The sequence below is a fragment of the Dendrobates tinctorius genome, unplaced genomic scaffold (genome assembly GCF_039654945.1).
Source record: "Dendrobates tinctorius isolate UK_male_01 unplaced genomic scaffold, ASM3965494v1 ptg000009l, whole genome shotgun sequence".
Taxonomy (NCBI): domain Eukaryota; kingdom Metazoa; phylum Chordata; class Amphibia; order Anura; family Dendrobatidae; genus Dendrobates; species Dendrobates tinctorius.
The window spans coordinates 1,993,282-2,009,687 of NW_027361677.1; positions in this window are offsets into that span (position 1 = coordinate 1,993,282).

The following is a 16,406-nucleotide window of genomic DNA, read 5'->3' on the forward strand; positions in this document are numbered from 1 at the left end:
GGTCTTGGCCATGGTAGAGAGATTGGAGTGTGATTGATAGTGTGTGGACAGGTGTCTTTAATACAAGTAACAAGTTCAAACAGGTGCAGTTAATACAAGTAATGAGTTTAGAGTAGTAGGGCTTCTTAAAGAAAAGATAACAAGTCTGTGACAGACGGAATTTTTGCTGGTTGGAAGGTGGTCAAATTATTTAATGCAATAAAATGGAATTTAATTATTTAAAACTGTATAATGTGATTTTTCTCGATTTTACCTATAGATTCTGTCTCTCACAGTTGCAGTGTACCTACGATAAAAATTACCAGAGAATATGGGAAGCAAGGTGTTCCACAGTCCGCGCTGCTAAGTCCACAAAATCACCTGGGATGCAAGATGTTGTAACAATGTACTTCTTTATTCCTTCCTTGATATCCTTGATATCCCTGAGGAAAGTGCCAGGAAGGGCGCCGAAACGCGTAGGAAGGAATAAAGAAGTACTTTGTTACAACATCTTGCATCCCAGGTGATTTAGTGGACTCAGCAGCGCGGACTGTGGCACACCTTGCTTCCCATATTCTCTGGCAGTTTTTCCACGTTGGAGTGGTCGGTGGAGGTCCTGCAGCAGCTGATACTGTGTTATGTCTTCAAGCCAGTTGTGGGTCACACAACTGGAATAGGTGAGTGGAACTGCATTACACCACTCACATCGTAGTGTCACTAGTGATAGGGCACTATTGCGCCTCTTGTTCCCCCACCCTTTTTGTACGATAAAAATTACAGACCTCACCATTCTTTGTAGGTGGGAAAACTTGCAAAATCGGCAACAAATAGTTATTTTCCCCGCTATAAATAGTAATGGGCTGAAACTGGTTCCTCATGGTGACTATAACCCCTGAGAGTGAGCTGCACACGCCGATCAGAAGACCACAAGAGGAGAACGAGGCAATTTATGTAAATTCTTCCATTGAGTGAGTTGCATATCTCTCCCATCCATATGTAGCTATACGGTTTGTGGCAATTTTGAGTAATGGTAATTACTAGAGTTGAGCGATACCGTCCGATACTTCAAAGTATCGTATCGGATGGTATCGGCCGATCTTTAAAAAAAGTATCGGTATCGCCGATTCCGATACCGGAAGTCCCATTCAAGTCTATGGGACTTCCGGTATCGGAATAAGAAAAACCCTTTCCTGCCCTTGTACAGCCTCTCTGGGGTCTGTACGGGCCTTTCGGGGGGCTGTGCCGGCCTGCCAGGGGGTCTGTGCAGGCTCCGGTGGTCTGTGCCGGCCTGCCGGTGGTCTGTGCAGGCTCCGGGGGGCTGTGCCGGCCTGCCGGGGGGCTGTGCCGGCCTGCCGGGGGGCTGTGCAGGCTCCGGGGGGGCTGTGCCGGCCTGCCGGGGGGCTGTGCCGGCCTGCCGGGGGGCTGTGCAGGCTCCGGGGGTCTGTGCAGGCATCGTCCGATGGGACTACAAGTCCCATCGGGCGATGCCTGCTACCATGACAGTGATTGACACATTAGCCAATGATGGGACAGTAGTAGTCCCATCATCCGGCTAATGTGTTAAATGTAAAAAAAAAAAAAAAAAAAAAATTACATGCTACATACATACAACATGCATACTACATACATGCTACATTCATACTACATACTACATACATGCTACATTCATACTACATAAATACTACATGCAACATACATACTACATATATACTACATGCATGCTACATACATACTGCATGCTACATACATACCACATATATACTACATACATACTACATGCATGCTACATGCTACATACATAACACATATATACTACATGCATGCTACATACATACTACATGCTACATACTACATATATACTACATGCATGCTACATACTACATGCTACATACATACTACATGCATGCTACATACATACTACATACATACTACATGCATGCTACATACATACTACATGCTACATACTACATGCATGCTACATACATACTACATGCTACATACTACATATATACTACATGCATGCTACATACATACTACATACATACTACATATATACTACATGCATGCTACATGCTACATACATACTACATATATACTACATTCATACTACATACTACATATATACTACATACATACTACATACATACTACATACATACTACATGCATGCTACATACATACTACATGCATGCTACATACATACCACATACATACTACATGCTACATACATACCACATATATACTACATACATACAATACATTCATACAATACATACATAGACATACAGTACATATAACATAGAGTAACATACTTACCAATACTTGTCACATTGTTCCCCGAAGCCATTGTCTATTCCGGGATAAATATTAACATAACAAACCACAAAAATACTCACCCACGATCCGAAGCAGTCCACGAGTGTGTCCCACGACGATCTTGGGTAGAGAACTGCAGCATCAGATGATGCTGCCGTTCTCTACGGGCTGTAGGAATCCAATGACGGAAGGTAGGTATCCTTCCGCACTGTATTCCTCCGCCACTTAAAAAAAAAAAAGTCCCTAGTCTCACTTTATGCCATTGCTGTGTGGGAAATTCCCACACAGCAATGGCATAAAGTGAGACTAGGGACTTTTTTTTTTTAAGTGGCGGAGGAATACAGTGCGGAAGGATACCTACCTTCCGTCATTGGATTCCTACAGCCCGTAGAGAACGGCAGCATCATCTGATGCTGCAGTTCTCTACCCAAGATCGTCGTGGGACACACTCGTGGACTGCTTCGGATCGTGGGTGAGTATTTTTGTGGTTTGTTATGTTAATATTTATCCCGGAATAGACAATGGCTTCGGGGAACAATGTGACAAGTATTGGTAAGTATGTTACTCTATGTTATATGTACTGTATGTCTATGTATGTATTGTATGAATGTATTGTATGTATGTAGTATGTATGTGGTATGTATGTAGCATGCATGTAGTATGTATGTAGCATGCATGTAGCATGCATGTAGCATGCATGTAGTATGTATGTAGTATGTATGTAGTATGTATGTAGCATGTATGTAGCATGCAGTATGTATGTAGTATATATGTAGTATGTATGTAGTATATATGTAGTATGTAGTATGTATGTAGCATGCATGTAGTATATATGTAGTATGTATGTAGCATGCATGTAGTATGTATGTAGCATGTAGTATATATGTAGCATGCAGCATGTATGTAGTATGTATGTAGTATATATGTAGTATGCATGTAGTATGTATGTAGTATGTATGTAGCATGCAGTATGTATGTAGCATGTATGTAGTATATATGTAGTATGTATGTAGCATGCATGTAGTATGTATGTAGTATGTATGTAGCATGCAGTATGTAGCATGTATGTAGTATGTATGTAGTATGTATGTATGTAGTATGTATGTAGCATGCAGTATGTATGTAGCATGTATGTAGTATGTATGTAGTATATATGTAGTATGTATGTAGTATGTATGTAGTATGTATGTAGCATGCAGTATGTATGTAGCATGTATGTAGTATGTATGTAGTATATATGTAGCATGCATGTAGTATGTATGTAGCATGCATGTAGTATGTATGTAGTATGTATGTAGTATGTATGTAGTATATATGTAGCATGCATGTAGTATGTATGTAGCATGCATGTAGTATGTATGTAGTATGTATGTAGTATGTATGTAGCATGCAGTATGTATGTAGCATGTATGTAGTATGTATGTAGTATATATGTAGCATGCATGTAGTATATATGTAGCATGCATGTAGTATGTATGTAGCATGCATGTAGTATTTTTTTTTTTTTTTTAACATTTAACACATTAGCCGGATGATGGGACTACTACTGTCCCATCATTGGCTAATGTGTCAATCACTGTCATGGTAGCAGGCATCGCCCGATGGGACTTGTAGTCCCATCGGACGATGCTTGCACAGACCCCCGGACATCAGCACAGCCCCCCGGCAGGCCGGCACAGCCCCCCGGCAGGCCGGTACAGACCCCCACAGGGTGCACAGCCCCCCGGCAGGCCGGCACAGCCCCCCGGCAGGCCGGTACAGACCCCGGGCAGTCCACACAGCCCCCCGGCAGGCCGGCACAGCCCCCCGGCAGGCCGGCAGAGACCCCCGGAAGGCCCGAAATGACGGCGCATCATGATGCGCACACACCGCGCATCATGATGACGTCAGGCCGTCAATCAACTGAACTTCCGATTCCGATGCCGAATTCCGATATTGAAAAAATATCGGAAGTCGGTATCGGAATTCCGATACAGCAAGTATCGGCCGATACCCGATACTTGCGGTATCGGAATGCTCAACACTAGTAATTACCCTTTACATTTTTTTTTATTTTTTTTTTTTTACATTTTTCACTTAATCTCCAGTGTTCATCTCAAAATTTGTATCCTATCCAAAAACAAACAATAACAAATGACGAGCACAAACAAATGAACGTTACTAAAAATATTGAATAAAAAAAAGCTATTTATCAACCAATTCCCTAAAAACTTTGTGGAATCATTTCTGGAATTGACTTTTGCCGGAAATGATATGATCAGTTATGTGCTATATTTTTAGGAGTCTTTGAGACTTTTTCCATCAATTTCTGCGTTGCTATTCGCTCACTTTCCTCTTATCAATTTAATAATAAGGTCAGGCAAATATTTGATGTTTGATGAAGTGTTTTGACCTTTCGACTAATACATTTAAATTAAATTTTGAAGAGCAGCTCCTGATCGAAAAGGTGAGGATGGATATTATTTGTAGTCACAAGATATTTACATATCTGGGTTCATAAAGCAAAATTCCATATGAAAATACATTATGTTGTGCGTATGAATATGTCAATATAACAAGTATAACATGTATACCCAAATGTGTCTTTTTAACCCTATGTAAAACGTTTTTTCGTACCTGACTGGAATAATAATAGCATTATAGCGAAATTCCGCAGCTAGACAAATAATTCCAGATCTGTTTTATCTCCTGTTTTTACGCAAAATGTATCCTATGATGGTCAAATTCAAAATGGCCGCTTACCTAGTTGTTGGCCTGTTTATAGAGTAGCAGAGATATTTTTGTTTCCCTAGTGGTCTAGAGTAGTGCAGGACATAATGCCATTTACCTGGTGGGTTAGTGTAGTGGGTTTTCTTTTGTACTTCATCAGCAAAAATAATGGATAAGTTAATGGCTTTCTTGTTAAGGCCCCGTTACACACAACGATATTGTGAGTGACGTTGCAGCGATGTCAAAACGACATCGTTGCGTGTGACATGTATCAATGATCAGTTGGCTGATCATTAATCGTTGCCTTATGGTCTGGGCCATAAATCTATCATTGGTCTCCCGCTGGGCAGCAGCGTGTGACAGCGAGAGACCAACGATCAGCGAGCTCCCAGCGCCATACAGCAGACTCTGGGAGCTGGTATCCAGGGTAAACAGCGGGTAACTAGGCGCAGCGCGGCACTTAGATACCCGCTGTTTACCCTGGATACCAGCGTTCTCGCTGGTCCTGATCGCTGGTGAGTCTGCCTATGTCCCAGCGATCCCATCCACGTCGGATCATTGGTGGGATCGCTGGGACATTGAAGCGTGTAACGGGGCCCTTAGTCTAAAGGCAATAAATGAGTTATTGGCGTGCAGCCTTCGCTGAGCAGGGACTCACCCGCAATGTAGGGGTACCGGGGTCAGGTACAGCCAGAAAGTACCGATGCACAGGACCTGTGGATGCTGAAGTTCAGCAAGCCGGCATAGGACCTATGGTCATGTGAATGGTCATGTGACTGCAAGGGGGCGGGGCTTAGCATCCTGCTTTCAGAGAAGCTAGAGAACTCAGAGTCAGGCAAAGCAGAGGTCATGCACAGTACAGACCAGCGAGGTACAGAAGGGATAAACAGACGGGAGGTCAGACAAAGCCAAAGGTCATACACAAGATATCAGTACAGTACCAGGGAGGAGACAGAATGGATAATCAGGGCCAAGCAGAGATCAAAACCAAACAGACATAGGAGGTACCAGGCAGAATCCAAAGCGATATCCAGAGAGCAGACTGAGTCATACACAGAGAATCAAGCAACCAGAACACAGCACAAACACACTCAGGGGTCACCACACAATGCCAAGGGCGAAAGTATAACTGGTGGGGGATGGGAGCTTCCTGAGGCTATAAGAAGCCTCCCCAGAACCAATGAGAGGCCACCATAATAGGTCCCAGGTGTGCAGGTGAGAGTCTGCACTGAGATCAGAACATTAACCCCAGAAGTGCCAGTCACCCAGCACTGGTATCATGACAATTTTAATACAGAAAAATCATGTTCTGATGTGAATAAAACAAGGCTGTAAGAGATTTCTAGATAATTGCACTCTTGCACTCTTTACATTTTACACAGTATCCCAACTTTTCTTTACATTGGAGTCAATGAGTCAAAAAGCCATGGCAAAACGTATGCCGGAGTCCTGGGGTCTTGATTACTGTGTCGGTCTCTCTTTTACTCATGATATGTTTGTAATTTGATATCCGCGTTGAATCTTCGCTGTATAACCCATTTATGGTACTTTTAATCCAGTTAGTGGACATATACCGTATGTACATAGCACCTTCTATTATTATACTCTAATTTCAATGTTATAGCTTTCATAAATGGCCATTTTCAATTATTAGTAATATACTAACTACTTGTATTACAGTATACCCATATCTGATACGTTTGTCATGTACTTCCTTGTGTGTATTGCCCCCCCATATTTTAAATACAGATTTTAATATCGTTGTGTTACTAGCTGAAGAGCCCGACGCCAACTAGTAATGCCCACATCGTCCCATCAGCCAGAGCTACTGGACTACTACCCCTAATATCCCACATCATCCCGTCAAAGCCACCGGACTACTACCCCTAATATCCTACATTGTCCCGTCAGCCAGAGCCACTGGACTACAACCCCTAATATCCCATATTGTCCCGACAGCCAGAGCCACCGGACTACTACTATCCCACATCATCAGGTCAGCCAGTCCCACTGGACAACTACCACTAATATCCCACATCATCCCGTCAAAGCCACCGGACTACTACCCCTAATATCCCACATCATTCCGTCAGAGCTACCGGACTACTACCCCTAATATCCCATATTATCCCATCAGCCAGAGCCACCGGAATACTACCCCTAATATCCCACATCATCCCGTTAGCCTGGGGTCAGAGCTAGAGCGCTGAGTGGAATGGTCCTAACTTCCATACCAGGGATCCCTTTGAGAGACTGGGGTCAGAATCAGAGCACTGAGGGATTTACCCTAACTTCTATACCGGGGATCCCTTTAAGAGGAGCCTGGGATCAGAACCAGAGCACTTGGTGGAATTGCCCTAACTTCCATACCAATGATCCCTTTAAGAGAGGCCTGGGGTCAGAACCACAGCGCTGAGGGCTTTGCCCTGACTTCCATACAGGAGATCCCTTTAAGAGAGTCTGGGGTCAGTACCAGAGCATTTGAAGGCAATTGCCCTGACTTCCATACCGGGGATCCCTTTACGAGAGGACTGGGGTCAGAACCAGAGCACTGAGTGGATTTGCCCTGACTTGCATACCAGAGAACCCTTTAAGAGAGCCTGGGATCAGAACCAGAGCGCTGAGGGATTTACCCTAACTTCCACACCGGAGATCCCTTTAAGAAAGCCTGGGATCAGAACCAGAGCGCTGAGTGGATTTGCCCTGACTTGCATACCAATGATCCCTTTAATAGAATCCTGGGGTCAGAATCAGAGCGCTGAGGGATTTGCCCTAACTTCCATAAGGAGATCCCTTTAAGAGAGCCTGGGGTCAGTACCAGAGCGTTTGAAGGCAATTGCCCTGACTTCCATACCGGGGATCCCTTTACGAGAGGACTGGGGTCGGAACCAGAGTACTGAGTGGATTTGCCCTGACTTGCATACCGGAGATCCCTTTAAGAGAGCCTGGGATCAGAACCAGAGCGCTGAGGGATTTACCCTAACTTCCATACCGGAGATCCCTTTAAGAAAGCCTGGGATCAGAACCAGAGCGCTGAGTGGATTTGCCCTGACTTGCATACCAATGATCCCTTTAATAGAATCCTGGGGTCAGAATCAGCGCGCTGAGGGATTTGCCCTAACTTCCATAAGGAGATCCCTTTAAGAGAGCCTGGGGTCAGTACCAGAGAGTTTAAAGGCAATTGCCCTGACTTCCATACCGGGGATCCCTTTAAGAGAGGACTGGGGTCAGTACCAAAGTGCAGATTGGATTTGCCCTCACTTCCATACCAGGGATCCCTTTAAGAAAGCCTGGGATCAGAACCAGAGTGCTGAGGGATTTGCCCTAACTTCTGTACAGGAGATCCCTTTAAGAGAGCCTGGGGTCAGTACCAGAGTGTTTGAAGGCAATTGCCCTGACTTCCATACCGAGGATCCCTTTAAGAGAGGACTGGGGTCAGAACCAAAACGCTGAGTGGATTCGCCCTAACTTGCATACCAATGATCCACGGGAGGGGGAGATTCATTTCTGTCATGTGCTCTGTGCTCCTTTTGGGGGGGTAGACAATGGCTGGGAGCTTATGTTCCCGGGGATGCTAGATTTCTCCCACCATGTCAGTGCCTGCTGAGGTGTTGTCAAGTGGGAAAACTTGCTCATAGCAACCAATCACAGCTCAGCTTCTTTTGAACAGCTCTGGTGAAATGAAAGATGCTTCGTGATTGGTTGGTGTTACACACATATATACATACATACATACATACATACATACAGTGGGGCAAAAAAGTATTTAGTCAGTCAGCAATAGTGCAAGTTCCACCACTTAAAAAGATGAGAGGCGTCTGTAATTTACATCATAGGTAGACCTCAACTATGGGAGACAAACTGAGAAAAAAAAATCCAGAAAATCACATTGTCTGTTGTTTTTTCATTTTATTTGCATATTATGGTGGAAAATAAGTATTTGGTCAGAAACAAAATTTCATCTCAATACTTTGTGATATATCCTTTGTTGGCAATGACAGAGGTCAAACGTTTTCTGTAAGTCTTCACAAGGTTGCCACACACTGTTGGTATGTTGGCCCATTCCTCCATGCAGATCTCCTCTATAGCAGTGATGTTTTTGGCTTTTCGCTTGGCAACACGGACTTTCAACTCCCTCCAAAGGTTTTCTATAGGGCTGAGATCTGGAGACTGGCTAGGCCACTCCAGGACCTTGAAATGCTTCTTACGAAGCCACTCCTTCGTTGCCCTTGTGGTATGCTTTTGATCATTGTCATGTTGAAAGACCCAGCCACGTTTCATCTGCAATGCCCTTGCTGATGGAAGGAGGTTTGCACTCAAAATCTCACGATACATGGCCCCATTCATTCTTTCATGTACCCGGATCAGTCGTCCTGGCCCCTTTGCAGAGAAACTGCCCCAAAGCATGATGTTTCCACCACCATGCTTTACAGTAGGTATGGTGTTTGATGGATGCAACTCAGTATTCTTTTTCCTCCAAACACGACAAGTTGTGTTTCTACCAAACAGTTCCAGTTTGGTTTCATCAGACCATAGGACATTCTCCCAAAACTCCTCTGGATCATCCAAATGCTCTCTAGCAAACTTCAGACGGGCCCGGACATGTACAGGCTTAAGCAGTGGGACACGTCTGGCACTGCAGGATCTGAGTCCATGGTGGCGTAGTGTGTTACTTATGGTAGGCCTTGTTACATTGGTCCCAGCTCTCTGCAGTTCATTCACTAGGCCCCCCCGCGTGGTTCTGGGATTTTTGCTCACCGTTCTTGTGATCATTCTGACCCCACGGGGTGGGATTTTGCGTGGAGCACCAGATCGAGGGAGATTATCAGTGGTCTTGTATGTCTTCCATTTTCTAATTATTGCTCCCACAGTTGATTTCTTCACTCCAAGCTGGTTGGCTATTGCAGATTCAGTCTTCCCAGCCTGGTGCAGGGCTACAATTTTGTTTCTGGTGTCCTTTGACAGCTCTTTGGTCTTCACCATAGTGGAGTTTGGAGTCAGACTGTTTGAGGGTGTGCACAGGTGTCTTTTTATACTGATAACAAGTTTAAACAGGTGCCATTACTACAGGTAATGAGTGGAGGAAAGAGGAGACTCTTAAAGAAGAAGTTACAGGTCTGTGAGAGCCAGAAATCTTGTTTGCTTGTTTCTGACCAAATACTTATTTTCCACCATAATATGCAAATAAAATGAAAAAACAACAGACAATGTGATTTTCTGGATTTTTTTTCTCAGTTTGTCTCCCATAGTTGAGGTCTACCTATGATGTAAATTACAGACGCCTCTCATCTTTTTAAGTGGTGGAACTTGCACTATTGCTGACTGACTAAATACTTTTTTGCCCCACTGTACATATTCAGTTTTATATATAGAGATTACAATTATATTTATAGATGTCTTTTTGTGGCTCTTCACTCTTCAAGAAATGGTAGAGTTGGAAGGGACCTCCAGGATCATCGTGTCCAACCCCCTGCTCAATGCAAAATTCACTAAACCATCTCAGACAGATGTCTGTCCAGCTTCTGTTTGAAGACTTCCATTGAAGGAAAAGTCACCACCTCTCGTGGCAGACTGTTCCACTCATTGATCACCCTCACCGTCAAAAAGTTCTTTCTAACATCTAATCTGTATCTTCTCTCTTTCAGTTTCATTTCATTGCTTCTTGTGTTTCCATGTGCAAATGGGAATAATGATGATCTCTCTACACTGTGACATCCCTTCAGATATTTATCAATGGCTACTATGTCTTTTCTTAGCCTTCTTTTTTGCAAGCAAAGCATTCCCAGAACCTTTAACCGTTCCTCGTAGGACATAGTTTGCAGTCTGCACTATCCTGGTAGCTCTTCTCTGAACTTGCTCCAATTTTTTTATGTCTTTTTTTTTTTAAATGTGCCCAGAACTGGACACAGTATTCCAAATGAGGCCTGACCAAGCAGGAGTAGATGGGGATAATTACTTCATGTGATCTAGACTCTATACTTTTCTTAATACATCCCAGAATTGTGTTTTCCTTTTTTGCTGCTGCATCACACTCTTGACTCATGTGCAGTCTGTGATCTATTAGTATATCCAAGTCTTTTTCACACATACTGTTGATTAGTTTTATTCCTCCCATTCTGTATATGTAATATGTTTTTCTTGTCCAGGTGAGGAATTTTGCATTTCTCCCTGTTAAAAACCATTCTATTAATTCTCATTGTTAAAGCTTATCTAGAACCTTCTGAATTGTTTGTCTTCTCTAGTTTTACCTTTCCCTCCTAGCTTGTATCATATGCAAATGTGATTAATTTACTTTCGGTTTCCTTATCTATATCGTTTTATAAAAATGTTGAACAACACTGGGGCCAGGACAGAGCCTTATGGTACCGCACTTGAAACACTGTTCCAATTGTATGTGCAACCATTTATTACCACTGTGTGAGTATAATCACTGATCCAGTTATGAATCCACCTAACCGTAGCCTTGTCAATCCAATACTTGGTCATTTTTCAGTAAGGATAGTATGAGATACTTTATCAAATGTTTGCTGAAGTCGAGATATGCTAGATCTACCACATTTCCCTGATCTACCCAGTCAGTGATTCCATCATTGAAGGAAATTAGGTTAGCCTGGCATGACTTGCTTGCTACAAACCCATGCTTGTTCTTTTTAATTACCGTATTTTTATCCAAGTACTCACATACATGCTGTTTAATAATTTGTTGAATGATCTTTCCTGGTATAGAAGTAAGGCTCACGGGCCTGTAACTTTTTGGCTCCACCTTTTTTGAAGATAGAGACAACATGTGCCCTTCTCCAATCTTCTTGGACTATTCTCCAAGAATTTTCAAAGATTCTGGCTAGTTGTTCTGAAATTTCTTATGCTATCTCTCTTTTTGCTCTTTCTTTTTGCAGGTTTATATATGATAGAAATTAGGTTTTTTTTCTTGCGGGCTGTGGAGTTACCATGCTGACTCCTGCATGCCATTGAAGATTTCTACAATTTTACAGTCTACAGTTGTCACTTGGGCCTCAAAATTGGACCATTGAGTAATAAAAGAAAGTGTCTTGGTTTATTGACTCATGTTTTTTTTTAACAGATGGGGTTATCCAGGTAAGTTGTTTCCTTAGGGAAGAGAGAGAAAAAACAGGATGGACTATGGTCAAAACAGTGTGATACACTGAGCAATGTTAGATATTACTTTGTTACTTACCAGCTGCCTAGACATTGCTCCTGACCAAATACATGGAAGCAGCATTTCTTTATAGTTGGTCATTACGTTCAAAAGAAAAACGCCCTACTGCAACACAAATTGTTCAAAGTTTGCAAGTACAAGCCTCTAAAGTACTAGATCTAAATCTTGTTGACTATGTAACTGTGCTGAAGAAATAACCTCACAACTTTCAGGACAAAGGATGTGCTGCTAACATTTTTGTGTCTGACACCACATATGTTGCCTGCAAAGGTCTGGTGAGTCCATGCCATGACAGGTTCTAGCTATTTTGGCATAAGGAGACCTAATATTAAGTAAGTAATTTTAGTGTTACAGCTCAGTATTATAAGTATGCTAATTTATGGTAAAAGAAAATGGTGTACAATTGAAGTCCATTAATAGAACAAAAAAAATGCTAGAAACATAAAAACACGTTGCATAAGATCCAATATTGCAGTATTGATTCAAAAAGTACAAAACAGATCTAGAAACTTAAAATAAAAAAAATAAAACTTGTCCATCATCTAAAAAGTAGAAAATAATCCTGTCCTGAAGAATTGCTAGATGATAGATGGATAATAGATATAGATGATACATAGATAATAGACAGATGATAGATATATAGATGATAGATAATATAAAGATAATAGATGATAGATAATAGATTGATAGATGATAATTGTATAGATAGACAGATGATGGATACATAGATGATAGATAATATAAAGATAATAGATAATAGATAGATGATAGATAATAGATGGATAGATGATAGATAAAGAGATAAAATAATCACAGACCAAAACAATCTTAAGAATCTAATTATGTTGTGAATTCCCTCTTGGCGTAAATCACTACATCAGGATGTTTTCATTTCAAAGTCCTATTTGAATTCACCATGTCGGGGATAACATGAAACACTATTCTTCTATGTTACATAAATAATTTCTTACTATTATCAAAAGGCTACAAAAGGACGCCTACTTTCAAGGTTGATTGACTTTTAATCTTCAGGTTGACAAAAAAAAACCCAGTCCAATTAAAAGCATTTTATCATGGGGTGTAAACATTTTCCAAATTTTTCAAACTGTTCTGATTATTAGCAGATAAAAACTCTAAACAATTATGTTGCAGTAAGATGCGCTTTTAATTATACAAGGCTAGAGAGTTTTTCTCTGAAAGTCACATGAGATTGACTATGTATTATAAATGTCTTGATTCACAGATAAATATTTCAATGCAAATAAATAAAGGATGCCGAGTGTTTTCTGAATACATTTTTGCAGCCCGTTGCACACAGAAGCTATGAAGTTATTTAGTATATCTCTAGTGAATAAGACAAAAGCTGACATTTCGGGATGAGACTGATGAGAGTGAAGAGTAGAGAATGATCATTCTTTGTACAGACAATGGAAAGGGTGAGCCCTAATAGTAAATTGATGTTCACCTTGTTTTTGGTAGGTGATCTGTACAATTTATTTTATTGTCTCTTACATTGAGACATCTGTTTTTATTTTTTCACCTGTGTAAAAGTGACCGCTTTTCTCTCATCCCTTTTGCCTCTGTTTTACATCCCGGTTGCTTTAGGTTCTTTCTCAGGCATTTTAATAAATGCAAGATGTTAGACTTAATGCAACTCCTGCCAGTGATTCAGCTGCGTCAACAGAGCAGCTCTTCTTCAGTTCCGCTCTGTTGACAAGACATCCCTGTCGACATCATGATTATTAAGAGTCAGTGATAAGCGGTCATAAAGAAGCGCTTAGGAAGCAACCCAGGGGTGGACAGGATGTCTGGTCTTCACCGCAGCTCCAGCCGAAAACCTCCGATGGAGGACAGGAGCAATGAGTAAATAGAAAACGGTCTTAGAAGCGCAGGAAAGAGACTCAGACGAGAGATGGGATTAAACCACAATGTGTTTTGACGGATACGTCGAAACGCATTGTGGTTTGACCCCATCTCTTGTCTGAGTCCCTTTCCTGTGCTTCTAAGACCGTTTTCAATTTTCTCATTGACATCATGATTATTGACAGTTGGCTCCCCACATTTAGGCAGCGGGGAGCCGGATGTCGATCACCATGACGTTGGCAGACATTCTCCATGAACAGAGAAGAGTTAACAACAAAACCCAGTTGCATATTAACTTAATGCCAGGGAGGGAAACACCAAGTGATGTACCTCCCTATAAAACATTGCACCAACTCCAAAATGCATAGAAAACCAGAGGAAAGGAGCAAAAAACAATGTGCACCTAGACAATAAATGCCTAGGGGAAAGGAGGGAAACACACTCTTGTGGACACCACCATACTCTATGTTGCAGAAGATAAAGGGTAAAGTGACTAGAGAGCATGGCAAGCACTCATCAGAGTAAAGAAGGGCATAAGCGCTAAGTAACTGGAGGCTTACCAGGCAGGTGGAGGCTCAAAGAGGGTGATCCCGGGGTCTGATGTCCACCCCAATGCGCGTTTTGCGGGAAAAACGCCGCTTTCTCAAGGGGATGGTAAAGTGTAGGCACAGGACCTTAAAATAGCCCATGTGACGAGTCACATGGGTCGCTGGAGACAGTGGGAGGAATTAACCAATACTTGCTCCAAAGGATTTATGACCCTTTTAAAGGAGATGAATCATCATACTTTGGAGACTCTGGAATCTGAGATTGATAAACTACAGGTGATTCTCCGGAGGGACATGTCCAGCGAGTCCCTTAAGAAATTTAATGATGCTATTGATGCTGAGCTGCAAAAATGGGCTCACGAAATACAGACAATGATAGTAAATTAATTTAAGCGCGATATCACTGATAAACAGATGTCTAGAGTATATCGCTGGCAAAATCTGATTGAACGCCCAAGATCTAGATTTAGGAATTTTTCCTTCTCGAGATCAAGATCTACCTCTAGACGTTCTAATAGATCATATGATGGACATTCCACCCCAAAACCACCGTCTAATGAGGGAACGTCAGTGACTAAGTGACCAATCAACGAATCATGACTAGGCACACTGCCAAGAACAAAACGCCTGGTGGGAGGTCGACCCAGAACGGTACCCAGCGTGGTCTGCAGGTATTGAACCTCTCCCAATACCGACTCACAGATACACAGGTGGAGGTTTTGAGCAGAGGACTTTCATTTTCTCCCACTAACCCATATGATTTTTTCACAGCCTTAAAATATTTGCAATTATTTTCAAGAAAGCTCCTGCTCAAAAAACTACATAGTCGTGGTCAAGCTCCATCATCTATGAGCCAAATCGAGATAGAAGCCCTTAACAACCTGGAAGAGCTCCTTGAGGAACAAGCTACACCTCAAGCAAGTAGGTTCCCATCTCTCTTGCCCAGATCGACCAGGTTCCCTCCCTTGTCTCTGAGTCCCGCGATAGAGATATTTACCAAATTGGTCACTGAGGATCTTAAAAATTATCAACAAAGAAAAAGTATGACCACTTAACTCTGAAGCAGTGTCAGGCTGTTTCACAGTTACAGTCTCTTCCTGATGTTGTCTTTAAACCCGCAGACAAGGGAGGGAACATTGTCATCTGGCCGAGCGACATGTATGAGAAGGAGGCTTTCCGGCAGCTGAGGGATTCCAATACTTATACGAAACTGTCCTCGAGTCCCATGACTTCATTCTCAATTGAGCTCTTTCAAATTTTGAACTGTGCCTGTGAGTCTAATATCATCTCTAAAAAAAAGTATTTAACGGTTTGGTCACCAATTGTCCCAAGGTACCCACTTTCTATTTATTACCCAAGATCCACAAGGATACCCTTAACCCCCCTGGACATTCTGTCGTGTCAGGAATTGGTGGACTTTGTGATGTTGTATGCAAGTTCATCGACTTTTATTTAAAACCGCTAGTAGAAACCTTACCATCCTTTGTCCGCGACACGACGGATGTACTGGCATGGGTTGACGGCATCCTTGTGGATCATAATGCTCTATTTGTTACTGCAGATGTAGAGTCTCTTAACACTTCCATTGATCATGCCTATGGCTTGGAGGCGGTGCGTTTCTTCCTGCGGACTTCCGATTTGGACGGCCCTCTATGTGACCTGATCCTTGAGCTGCTGCACTATGTTCTGTCCCACATCTTTTTTGTTTTCAAAGATACTTTTTATCTACAGAAGCGCGGCACAGCCATGGGCGCGGCCTGTGCGCCCGCGTACGCCAATCTCTTTCTGGGTCACTGGGAGAAATCTTTGGCGACG